Genomic DNA, 10,574 nt, shown 5'->3' on the forward strand with positions numbered 1-10,574 from the left:
TAAATCTAGAAAAATATAAGAGAATACTCATTTTGGGATAAGGAAATAACTTTTGAAGTTCAAAAGCAAAAGAACATATAAGATTTTCTATACTGAACAACATCAAAATTAAAACTGTTCATCAGAGACATCAAAAGTTCTAAACGCATATAAAAACTGAAAACATATAAGTAACAGGTAAAGAATAATATCCTTTCTCCATTAAAAAAAAAGCTTATACACATACATGGAAAATATAAAAATGTTTATGAACAGATAATTCCCAGTGGACAAAACATAAAATATATTTGGCTACACAAGTAATAAGGAAAAACCAGGTCAATAGGATGCAGTGTCCTTTCTTATTAAATTAGCAAAGATTCTGAAACAGTGATAATTCCTAACATTAGTAAATATTCAATGAGTAATCACTTGATGCTTGGACCTGAAGTTTTCTCAAAGATTTTCTGAGAAGCAATTTGATAATATGTATCACATTATCAAGCTGTGAATCATATGACACAATATGAATCACATATCACGTTAAAATGCCCACATCACCAATTGGACAGTCCCAATCTAGAAGAAATAATGAGAAATCCTAACAGAGATTTAAATGAAAAATCTCACAGCAGTATTATTTACTATAGTGAAAGACTGAAAGCAATTTAAATGCCCAAGTATAAGGACATAATTAAATAATAATATGGCAATATGATATAATTTAATTGACGTAAAAGTACAAGCATTCAAGAATATTTAATGCCATTAAAATGTTAATGAAAGAATTATGCGAAAAAAAGCCATGTAATAAGACTTACAGCTTGTTCCTAATTTTGTAAAAAATATATATACATTCAGCAAATGTATGAGCATGTGCATACACGTGTGTGTATACATAGTAATCTATTTTTAGAAAAAAGACTTGAGAAGAGTTCAACTTTCAATTAAACATCACAAATTAAACACATGCATTAACTTCCAAACACACTAAAATGGCAGTGTAGGAATTAAGTATACATAAACAAACCCACATATACCAAGAGAATGGAGGGGAAAGTGACAGCAATTGAGAGATGCAAACATTTTGGAAGAAGAAAAATGGTTGAACAAATGGTAACTGATTAAGCAGAGCAGTGAAAACTAAAGCCCGTATGTCCATTAAGTGAAAAAGCAGAATACAACCAATTTAACCCACTGAGTGCCAGAAGGACCCAAAAACTGGGGGACCAGATTTTTCTAAAAGCAGGAACAGCTAGAGCTGAAAACAAAATTACCTGAAAATCTGTGTAAGAAATGTTAAGAACCCCCAGACCCCCTTCTACACCTGCCTTGCCACCAGATGGCAGTCTGTTCTCAATTCCTATATGAGACTGAAAATGTAGTTACTACAACATACCAAGCAGACAGGATCTAGCTTCAAGGATTCTGTGGCTGGTTGACAGTGGGTATGCACCAGGCAAAACCAGAAGTTATCCACTAAAACCAACATACTGAACAGAGTATCCCCCAATTAGCTCTCAGAGTACCCAGAGCCAGTTTACACATATTCCCCATGCCTTCATGAGTACAGAAGGTTTATCTTTGGAAAAACTTACCAAATGAAGATAAAAAGGCCTTAGCTGTGAACATTCCAATGGTCATCCATAACAAAACAAGTTTGCTGTTTTACTACCATACAATCAAGTTTTTCAGAGAAGAATGCCCCTCCCATCTAATACATACACTCAATATTTTAGTGCCACTCTCAAATATAAATGGATAGGTAATGATGATATAAATATTTGAGTTAAATCTCTATCATGAACAGAATATACCAAAACAAGCAGAGAGAAAAAAGTGTAGATAGAAAACAAAAGACAAGTCCTTCTCAGCCTTTTAGCTAAGATCAAATGTAGTACCTCTTCTTACCAATTTCATATGCAAAGCAGTAACACGATAAAGCAACCACGCAAACAAGCTGGCATGATAACCAGCTTATAACAAAATGGCAAGATCAAATTCACACATATCAATAATAATGTTGAATCTAAATAGGCTAAATATCCCATTTAAAAGGTACAGGGTAGCAAGCTGGACAAAAAAGCAAGACCCAAAGGTATGCTGTCTTCAAGAGACCCATCTCATAGGCAATGAATGACACCCATAAGCTCAAAATAAAGGGATGAGGAAAATATACCAAGCAAATGGAAATTAGAAAAAGCATGGGTTGCAGCCCTAATTTCAGACAAAACAGACTTTATCCTTTATCCAGTCAAAGATCACAAAGACAAAGAAGGGCATTACATAATCATAAAGGGTTCAATTCAAAAAGACAACTTAACCTAACCCTAAATATATACACAACCAACACAGGAGCACCTACATTCATGAACTAAGTTCTTAGAGACCTATACAGAAGCTTCTAGTTCCACGCAGTAATAGTGGGAGACTTCAACGCTCCACTGAGAGTATCAGACAGATCATTAAGGCAGAAAATCAACAGAGATATTTAGGACCTGAACTCAACATTTCACCAGATGGATCTGATAGACCTCTACAGAACTCTCTACCCCAAAACAACAGAATATACATTCTTCTCATCACCATATGGCACATACTCTAAAAGTGACCACACAATCAGATGTAAAGCAATCTTCAGAAAATGCAAAAGAACCACAATCATTCCAAACACACTCTTAGACCAGCACAATAAAATTAGAAGTCAAGACTAAAAACATTGCTCAAAACCTTATTGGGAACTTACTGGGAACTGGAGCAAAGGTGACTATTGTTACACTTTAGCAAAGATAAGGGTGGCATTTTGCCCCTGTCCTAGAGATATGTGGAACTTTGAAATTGAGAGAGATAATTTAGGGTATCTGGCAGAAGAAATTTCTAAGCTGCAAAGTGTTCAAGAGGAAGTAGAGCATAAAAGATTTGAAAATTTGCAGCCTGACAATGGAATAGAAAAGAAAAACCCATTTTCTGGGGAGAAATTCAAACCTGCCACAGAAATTTGCATAAGTAATGAGGAGCACAATGTTAATCACCAAGAAAAGCAAAAAAAAAGTCTCCAAAAAATGCATGTGAGAGACCTTCACAGCAGCTCCACCCCGAGAAGCCTAAGAGGAAAAATGGTTTTGTGGGCCAGGCCCAGGACCCCCTGCTGTGTGTAGCCTAGGGACTTCATGTTCTGCATCCCAGCCACTCCACCCATGGCTAAAATGGGTCAAGGTACAGCTCAGGCCATGTCTTCAGAGGATGTAAGCCCCAAGCCCTGGCAGCTTCACCGTGGTGTTGAGCCTGAGGGTGGACAGAAGCCAAGAACTGAGGCTTTGAAACCTCCATCTAGATTTCAAAGGATGTATGGAAACACCTGGATGTCCAGGCAGAAGTTTGCTGCAGTGGTGGAGCCCCATAGAGAACCTCTGCTAGGACAGTGCAGAAGGGAAATGTGAGGTCAGAGCCCCCACATAGAATCTCCACTGGGGCATTGCCTAATGAAGCTGTGAGAAGAGGGCCACAATCCTCCAGACTCCAGAATGTTAGTTCCACTGACAGCTCGCACCATGTGCCTGGAAATACCACAGCCCAGGGAAAGAGCTGGGGTTAGGAGGGGAGGGCTGTACCCTGCAAAGCCACAGGGGCTGAGCTGCCCAAGGCCATGGGAGTCCACCTCTTCTATCAGCATAACCTCTATGTCAGAGTCCAAGATTTAATTATTGCCTCATTAGATTTTGGATTTGCATGGGGTTGTAGCCCCTTTGTTTTGGCAAATGTCTCCCATTTGGAATAGGTGTATTTACCCAATGCCTATGCCTCTATTGTATCTGAGAAGTAACTAAATTGTTTTTGATTTTATAGGCTCATAGGTGGAAGGGACTTGCCTTGTCTCAGATAAGACTTTAGACTTGGACTTTTGAGTTAATGCCGGAATGAGTTAAGACTTTGGGGGACTGTTGGAAGGGTATGATTGGTCGGGCATGATAGCTCACACCTGTAATCCCAGCACTTTGAGAGGCTGAGGCAGGTAGATCACCTGAAGTCAGGAGATCAAAACGAGCCTGACCAACATGGTGAAACCCTGTCTCTACTGAAAATATAAAATTAGCTGGTTATGGTGGCACCTGCCTATAATCCCAGCTACTCAGGAGGCTGAGGGAGGAGAATCACTTGAACCTGGGAGGCAGAGGTTGCTGTGAGCGGAGATTGTATTACTATACTCCAGCCTGGGCAAGAAGGGTAAAACTCCACCTCAAAAACAAAAAAGAAAGAGAAAGAAAGAGAGAAAGAGGAAATAGAGAAAGAGAGAGAGAAAGAGAAGGAAGGGAGGGAGGGAGGGAGGGAGGGAATAAAGGGCATGATTGTGTTTTTAAATGTGAGGACATAAGATTTGAGAGGAGCCATGTGTCAATGATGTGGTTCAGCTATGTCCCCACCCAAAACTCATCTCATCTTGAATTGTAGTTCCAATAATCCTCACATATTGTGGGAGGGACCTGGCGGGAAGTAATTGAGTCATGGAGGCAGTTATCCTCATGCTGTTATCATGATAGTGATTGAGTTCTCAGGAGATCTGATGATTTTATAAGGGGCTTTCCCCACTTTTGCTCAGCAATTCTCCTTGCTGCTGCCATGTGAAGGGGATGTAAGTGCTTCCCTTCTGCCATAATTGTTAAGTTTCCTGAGGCCTCTCAGTCATGCTGAACTGTTAGTAAATTAAACCTCTTTTCTTGATAAATTACCCAGTCTCAGCTATGTCTTTATTAGTAGCATGAGAACAGACTAATACATGCCCACATCAAAAAGTTAGAAAGATCTCAATTTAACAACCTAATATAATTGAAGAATTAGAGAAGTAAGACCAAACCAAACCCAAAGCTAGTAGAAAACAAGAAGTAACCAAATCAGAGCAGAACTGAAGGAAATAGAGGCATGAAAAACATTCAAATGATCAGTGAATTCAGGAGTTGGTTTTTGGAAAAAATTAATAAGATAGATAAATAGGCCACTAGCTAAACTAATAAAGAAGAAAAGAGAGTAAATCCAAACAAACCCAATTAGAAATGACACAGGGGATACTGCCTTTGACCCCCCCGGAAATAAAAATATTCAGAAACTACTATGAATGCTTCCATGTATACAAACTAGAAAACACAAAAGAGATGAACAAATTTGTGGACACATACATCCTCCAAAAACTGAACCAGGAAAAAGTTTATTCCTGAACAGACCAATAATGAGCTCTGAAACTGAATTAGGAATAAATACTCTACCAATCAAAACAAGCCCAGGACCAGATGGATTCACAGCTGAATTCTACCAGATGTACAAAGAAGATCTGGTACCATTTCTACTGAAACTATTCCAAACAATTGAGGAGGAGAGACTCCTCCCTAACTCATTCCGTGAGGCCAGCATCATCCTGATACAAAAATCTGGCAGAGACACAAGAGAAAAACAGAAACTTCAGGCCGATATCCTTGAAGAACATTAATGCAAAAGTTCTCAACAAAATGCTTGCAAACCAAATGCAGCAACACATCAAAAAACTAATCTTCCACGATCAACTCGGCTTCATTGCAAGGATGCAAGTGGTTGGTTCAACATGTGCAAATCAATAAAGGTGATTCGTCAGATAAAAAGAACTAAAGACAAAAGCCACATGATTATCTCAATCAATGCAGGAAAGGCTTTCAATAAAATTCAATATCCCTTCATGTTAAAAAAAACTCTCAATAACTAGGCATTCCAAGGAATCATATCTCAAAATAGTAAGAGCCATCTATGACAAACCCACAGACAACATCACATGGAATGGGAAAAAGCTGAAAGTATTCCCTTGAAAACCAGTATAAGACAATAATCCTCTCTCTCACCACTCCTATTCAACATAGTATTGGAAGTCTGAGCCAGGGCAATAGGGCAAGAGGAAGAAATAAAGGGCATTCACATAGAAAGACAGGAAGTCAAATGCCCCCTGTTTACAGACAACATGATTTTATATATAGAAAACACTATACTCTCAGCCCAAAAGCCCCATCAGCTTATAAATAACTTTGCCAGTTTCAGGGTACAAAATCAGCATATGAAAATCACCAGCATTCCTATACACTAACAACAGTCAAGCTGAGTGCCAAATTAGGAACACAGTACCATTCACAACTGCCACAAAAAGAATAAAATACCTAGGAATACAGCTAACCAGGGAGGTGAAAGATCTCTAAAATGAGAATTATAAAACACTGCTCGAATAAATCAGAGATGAAACAAACAAATGGAAAAACATTCCATGCTCATGGATAGCAAGAATTAAATCATTAAAATGGCCATACTGCCCAAAGAAATTTACAGATTCAATGTTATTTCTGTCAAACTACCAGTGATGTACTTCACAGAACTGGAAAAATCTGTTTTAAAATTCACATGGAACCAAAAGAGCCCAAATAGCAAAGACAATCCTAAGCACAAACAACAAACCTGGAGGTATAAGATGAGCTGATTTAAAAACATAATACAGGGCTATAGTAAATCAAACAGCATGGGACAGGTACCAAAACAAATACAAAGACCAATGAAACAGAACAGAGAACCAGGAAATAAGGCCACACACCTGCAACCATCTGATTTTGACAAAGCTGATAAAAGTGAGTAATGGGGAACGGACTCCCTATTCAATAAATGGTACTGGGATAACTGGCAAGCCATATATAGAAGATTGAAACTGGACCCTTTCCTTATACCATTTACAAAAATCAACTCAAGATGGATTAAAGACTTAAATGTAAAGCCCCAAACTATAAAAACCCTAGAAGACAATCTAGGCATAGGAACATTCTGGACATAGGAACAGCAAAGATTTCATGACAAAGACACCAAAAGCGATTGCAACAAAAGCAAAAAATGACAAATAGGATCTAGTTAAACTTAAGAGCTTCCGCACAGCAAAATAAACTATTGAAGAAAACAGAAAACCTACAGAATGGGAGAAAATTTTGGCAAACTATGTTATCTTACAACAGTCTAATATCCAGCATCTATAAGGAATTTAAACACATTTGCCAGAGAAAAACAATCAATCCCATTAGAAAGTGGGCAAAGGACATGAACAGACACTTCAAAAGACATACATGCAGCCAACACACACATGAAGAAAAACTCAGTATCACTGATCATTAGAGAAAGGATGCAAATCGAAACCACAATGAGATATCATCTCACACCAGTAGGAATGGCTACTGCTAAAAGTCAAAAAGTAAGAGATGCTGGCAAGGTTGCAGAGAAAAGGGAATGCTTGTACACTATTGGTGATTGTGTAAATTAGTTCAGCCATTTTGGAAAACAATGTGGTCATTCCTCAAAGAGCTAAAAACAGAACTATCATTCAACCCAGCAATCCCATTACTGGGTATATACCCAAAGGAATATAAATCATTCTACCGTAAAGACACATGCACACGAATGTTCATGGCAGCACTATTCACAACACCAAAGACATGAAATCAACCTAAGTGCCCTATCAATGGCAGACTGGATAAACAAAATGTGGTACATATATACCATGGAATACAATGCAGCCATAAAAATGAACAAGATCATCTCTTACAGGAACATGGATGGAGCTAAAGGCCATTATTCTAAGCGAACTAATGCAGCAACAGAAAACCAAATACCACATATTCTCACCTATAAGTGGGAGCTAAATGATGAGAACACATGGACACAAACAGGGGAACAACAGGCCCTGGGCTTACTTGAGGGTGGAGAGTGCGAGGAAGGAGAGGATCAGAAAAAAATTAACTACTGGGTACTAAGCTTAGTACCTGAGTAACAAAAAAATCTGTACAACAATCCACCACAACACGAGTTTCCTTATATAACAAACCTGTACCTGTACTCCTGAACCTAAGTTTTTTCAAAAAGACATTGCAAAGAGCACTTTTCAATGTAAAAAGAAGAGATTTTATCCAAGAAAAAGATCTAAGAACCAGGAACCAACAGAAAACTCTCAAATGTTAAAAATATAAAAGCATAAATTAAAATGGCATTAGATGGGTTCAAAGATAAAGTTGAGGATATTGTCCAGAAAGTAGAATCAAAAAAAAAAAAGAAGAAGAAGAAAAAGAAAGAAAAACAAGAACACTGAGTACTGGCTTAGGCTGGCCAAAAGCCAACTAATAGGATTCGGGGGGAAAAAAAGGCCAGGCCTGGTGCCTGATGCCTGTAATCTCAACACTTTGGGAGGCCAAGGTGGGAGGACTGCTTGAGCCCAGGAGTTTGAGACCAGCCTGGGCAACATAAAACTGTATTTCTTTTTTTTGAGACGGAGTTTCACTCTTGTTACCCAGGCTGGAGTGCAATGGCGCGATCTCGGCTCACCGCAACCTCTGCCTCCTGGGTTCAGGCAATTCTCCTGCTTCAGCCTCCTGAGTAGCTGGGATTACGGGCACACGCCACCGTGCCCAGCTAATTTTTTTGTATTTTTATTAGAGACGGGGTTTCACCTTGTTGACCAGGATGGTCTCGATCTCTAGACCTCATGATCCACCCGCCTCAGCCTCCCAAAGTACTGGGATTACAGGCATGAGCCACCGCGCCCAAAATTAGCCAGGCATATGTAGTCCAGCTACTCAAGAGGCTGAGGTGAGAGGATTGCTTGGAGGCAGAGGTTGCAGTGAGCTTTGGTTGCACCACTGCACTCCAGCCTGGGCAACAGAGAGAGACTCTGTGTCAAAAAAAAAAAAAAGAAACAAATATATAAGAGAAAACTGAAAACATGTTATAAAAGAAATGATATAAGAATAATTTCTGGAACTGAAGATAACAAAGTTGTAAATTGAAATAGTAACCAAACCAATAGACACGCATTATAAATTTAAAAACAAAACTTACACCAAGTCATTATGAAACCTCAAAACACTGAAATTAAAAGAAAACACAACACTTGGCCAAGCTTGAAGGTTCACACGTGTAATGCCAACACTTTGAGAGGCTGAGACAAGGGGATGGCTTGAGCCCGGGAGTTTGAAAACAGCCTGGATAACATAGTGATACCCCATCTCTACAAAAATAAAAAAACTGGGGCATGTGCCTATAATCTCAGCTACTCAGAGGGCTGAGGCAGGAGGATGGATTAATTGAGCTCAGGAGTTTGAGGCTACAGTGAGCTATGATCACATCTCTGTACCCCAACACTAGATGACAAAGTGAGACCCCATCTCATTTAAAGAAGAAAAAAAGACTAGGCGGGGCAGTGGCTCACGCCTGTAATCTCAGTATTTTGGGAGGCCAAGATGGGTGGATCAGGAGGTCAGAAGTTCGAGACCAGACTGGCCAATATGATGAAACCTTGTCTCTACTAAAAAATACAAAAATTAGCTGAGTGTGGTGGTGCACACCTGTAGTCCCAGATACTAGGGAGGCTGAGGCAGAAGAATCCCTCGAACCTGGGAGGCAGAGGTTGCAGTGAGCTGAGATCATGCCACTGCACTCCAGCCTGGCAGAAAATACTTCTCCCTTCTCTTAAATCAGGCAAAGCATAATAGATATCCATGTTCTACTATGAAGAAATTCTGCATTTAGAAAGTGGGGCTTTCAGGGTACAGAGTAAAGGTTTCTATGAAATAGCACATTGGGAAGGAGACTACCTCAGTGCTTGGCATGAAGTAGGATTCTGGACGATGCAAACCCCTCTGCTTGCCCACTGGTCTGGTTTTCCATTGGGAAGATTAGAGCTTGGGGTCAGCCACCTCTTCCTAGCCCTAGAATTTGACTCCAAGAATCTGTGTCCACCTCGGACACCTTGTAGTGACGGAACCTTCCAGGAACAGGTCACCCCAATCTCCTGCTGCTCAGGCCTAGGCACCAGGAGCCCCTCCTCTGCCCACCTCCCACATAGGGCCAGCCTTCTTCTCACCCCAGACCCTCCATCAATTGCAATACATTCCTGGTAGTTTATTTGTTCTCTCAACTGCCCACCTCCCAAGAGACAAGACCCTAAAATCAAGTATAAATGGCTGCTGGGACTTCAGTGTCACCGTCTGGTCTGTGTACTTCCAGCTGTTGAATAAATGGCAACCCTTGGACATTCCGATTTCCTGCAAAGCCCTCCCAGATTAGGAGCTGATCCTCATGACTTCTTCCAAGCTTGGCAATGCAGAACCAAGCACAGCATCTGAATATGAAAAGAAAGCCCAGGTCTTGAAACTCAACTCTCTGAGCTCTAAGACCTGGACACAGGCCAACACTTGGTCTCCAGAGCTGCAAGCCAGAAACAGCAACAAAACACAAGGGGATGAGCCGAGCTTTGCAACCAACAGCCCTGGGTTGGAATCCTTAATCGGCCACTGAATTCCTGGCACTAGCTGAGACACGTTTTGGCAGATTTCTCATCCATAAAATTGGAACAATAAGGCCTACTTTCTAAAATAATGAGCAAATAATTAGATGACAATAAGTCATATTTGTTGAGCACTTGCTGTATCAATGGCACTGTGCTAAGCAATTTGTTTTCATTGTTCATTTAATCCTCAGAAATTAAGTATTACCATCCCCGTATTAAAAATAAGGAAATTGAGGCACAGAAAGGTTAACATGTCCAGTGAAGCTCAGCA

The 10,574-nt window shown here is 39.9% G+C and overlaps 1 protein-coding gene across 21 annotated transcripts in view; it reads right to left on the reverse strand.

Annotated features, from left to right (window-relative positions):
* PTPRT (protein tyrosine phosphatase receptor type T) overlaps positions 1 to 10,574 on the reverse strand; it is a 1,160,468-nt gene that overhangs the window by 787,806 nt on the left and 362,088 nt on the right. The gene's annotated exons all lie outside the window — the stretch shown is intronic.

The sequence above is a fragment of the Callithrix jacchus genome, chromosome 5 (genome assembly GCF_049354715.1).
Source record: "Callithrix jacchus isolate 240 chromosome 5, calJac240_pri, whole genome shotgun sequence".
Taxonomy (NCBI): Eukaryota; Metazoa; Chordata; class Mammalia; order Primates; family Cebidae; genus Callithrix; species Callithrix jacchus.